Source organism: Myotis nattereri, assembly GCF_964212035.1.
Source record: "Myotis nattereri genome assembly, chromosome: 7".
NCBI classification, from domain to species: Eukaryota; Metazoa; Chordata; class Mammalia; order Chiroptera; family Vespertilionidae; genus Myotis; species Myotis nattereri.
The window spans coordinates 8,991,982-8,995,216 of record NC_138082.1 but is presented as its reverse complement, the minus strand read 5'-3'; positions in this window follow the sequence as shown (position 1 = coordinate 8,995,216).

Here is a 3,235-nt window from a genome sequence, read left to right as displayed (position 1 = left end):
TGCTCTCTGATCAGCAAAGATAAAGCATATGAACAAATGATGGAAGCAATGCAACAAACTGTTGAAGGCAGACGTGGCGCATGGAGCAGTGTCAAGTTGGCTGAAGCACTGGAGAGAGATGTATTTTGTGGAAAATACTATAACCATAATAAGATGTATCAGAAAGAGAACAAATATACTGCTCAGTGGCCGTAGAGTAATACTAACAAAGGCCAGAGAGAAGGCAGAACCATCTTATCCTAATTTTTGCTTCCATATTTCTCACTAAAGGTGTGCTCGGTAAACTAAAAGCATCAGAAAGACCTGAAGGCCAAGATACTGGGAGATTTCTAAGAGAACATGTAGCCTTTTTAGATTTGTTCACGTGGTCAGATCGATTGTGGTGCATTATGTCCCATGACCTTGAAATGATTATGTCCCATGACCTGGAAATGATTTGTCAATGAGATCGTGAAGCCATGATCAGTCATCTTTTTGAGACATCGCAGAAAACCAGAGCCGTGCTAGAATACTGAAGACAGGCAACCACTGATCCCAATTTTCAAAAAGATGGACTCAGATGAGGTCAACTCTGTTCTCAGGCAACTTTCTGGATCTATCCTGGAATCAATTATTGATGAGAGGGCCTAGAGCACTGGTCCCCAAGAGGAGTCTGGGTACTCAAGAAAACCAACCCCCTTTTCTTTTTGAGAAAAGATTTCTGTACTGAGACACTAATCAGCGTCAGTGATACAGTAGGCGGGGACTTCACAAGGCACTTGACAGTGTCTGTACCCCCTCTGTGAAGGGAATGGAGAAGGTAAAAGTCTGATACCACAGAAGAGCTGGTGCTTGACTGAACAACAGCTTGATGTTAACGGTATTGATTCATTTGCTCATAGTTCTCCACTTGGCTCATTCTACTCAACATTTTAATCAATGACCTACAGAAAGAAGGCAATGTTTAATCAGATTTTCAAATAATAGAATAAAAGTTAAAAAGTATCTGGAAAGGATAGAATGCATTGTAAAATTTAGTATGAAGTTAAGATTTTCTAAAAGGACAAGAAGGGAAAACATCACTTTAAAAGTCTTCAGGCGTTTCAAATGACTGCAAATGTATGAGTCGTAAGTGACTTTTTCCCCATTTCTAAGAGTCTATGATTTTATGAGCATTAATAGTACTGTAGCAGCAACAGCCACAACGAAAAATACAAACAAACCAAAAGGTCATTGCTTCTTTTGGCTAAGTACATAATTAAAAGATGTTTTAAAGTCCTAATATTTCCAAACATCATTCCAATAGCATTGCAATTGCATCAAGACACCCATGCAATGACTATTTCCATAAGCATCTGCTACCCCCACATACCTTTTCAATATGATGATTACAAACAATTATGTGGTGCCAAGAATGTAACAGTCATATGGAAAATTCACTTTATTTTCTGGGTAGCTGCCTCAGTTTCCCCTCCCACTACATAGGGTTGGATAATATTTGCCAATACTGCTGGCATAGACCAGAAAGATCCACAAATCAATGTTTGTCAAGCCCTTTGGCTTAATTCCTTGGAGGGAAATATTCAAGTATCCCCACTTCTCTTGTTAAAGACAATCCTCACTCCACAGTGTAAGCGGTTCATGACTCACCACCCAAGCTTCCCATGAACTGCTCTCTGGTTTCCTAGGAGAGTGGAGATGCTCATCACCACACCTGGGACGCAGGACCTGCACTGGGCGATGCGGCCTTCAGCAATCCTTTCCTGAAAGCAAAGAGCACAGAGGACCCGGCCTGCAAACTGAGGGGTAGGAAGCTCTCAGAAATGAATGCAGGCTTCTGATTGGTGCAGCTAAAGGGAGCACAGGCCTGTGAGGTCTCAATGGGAAGTGCTGTGATTGGTTCCCATTGACGATGCCAAGGGAAGCTTTCTGGGAAGAGATTGCATTGAGGTATTTGGGAGAGGAAGTGCTCACAGTTGATACAGGGCTTGACTTGAAAGGCACAGCTTAGATTCAACCAAGACCACAATGAGATCACCTGCTTTTATTTTGTTCTACCACTTGAGAGGGAGGGAGGGGAAGGAGAGGATTTGAATTGTAGGGATTTATTGAAAAGTCTTCTGTCCACCAAGAAAGCTCCAGCTTTTCTACTTCTCTTTTCCCGTTCTAATGAGGAGCGTTAGCAGTAGTTTCCTTCACTTTGGGACATTTTTAACTTGTGCATCTTTAGTCCATGAGTTAAAAAATCCTGTACAAACTCAATCCTGAGTCTAACATACCCAGCTGCGTGCATCTGATGGTGTGAGAGGCTTCATGGGGCAAAAGGACACATCGGCCTATGATGTTACTGCCTTCCCCCCTCCTCCTCCCCCCCCCCCCCTGCCTCTGGCCCAGTGGTCTGCCAGCAACCTTTATGGCACACCAATTCCTCTGGTGTGGAGGTATTTTTAGAACAAGACACAATCCTTACCCAAAAAGTGTTTATAACTTTTAGTATGGGGAATATTCAACATAGATAGTCTTGATTAAAGACTGTTACATAACACACCAAAATAGCCACATCACAAAAGTATTTTTTTCTGGCTAGAATTAGCAGCATGCCCATTTACACAGACCAAACACAGACAATGCAGCCTTGCTTTTCTCATTTTATTATAGGAACCAAGATAAATGTGAATTGTCCCCTTTTCGTGTCTTTGTGCACAGGAGCTAAATCAAAATCTTTGCAATGAAGTGTGACAGAGAAAAAAGTTGTGCAAATGCCAGAAAGATTGCAAAGTTTCCAGAGTTTATTATTTGCTTTGCTTTCCTAAACAAACAAAAGGATATAGTTTTCCTGCAGGTAGAACAATAAATATATTTCAGGGCCTGAATTCCTCTCAATGATTTGTGCAGAGGAAACGATCCTATCGACTGAGGCAGTTTTCCTGTAGCCCGTTCTTTCTGAATAGCTAAGAGTCATTGAAGATATGTTTGCTGATCTTGTTTGCCTGAGTTGATCAAACATCACCCTTCGCAATTATAAAATGATGTAATACTGTATTGTATTTTGTTTTATTTCAGCAGGACAAATGTTTGGCTTTGCTTCAGAAGATAAACCAGCAAGAATTGATATTCTAATACAGCACTGGTTTTGGGTAAATCATAAAAGGTTGTGAAATATTGAATAGTTATAAACTTAAAAAATCTTGAGTTCACACAGTTGAATAAAAGAGTTTTAATTCTCACTGCTACCTGCAAAACATGTTCTTTGTTC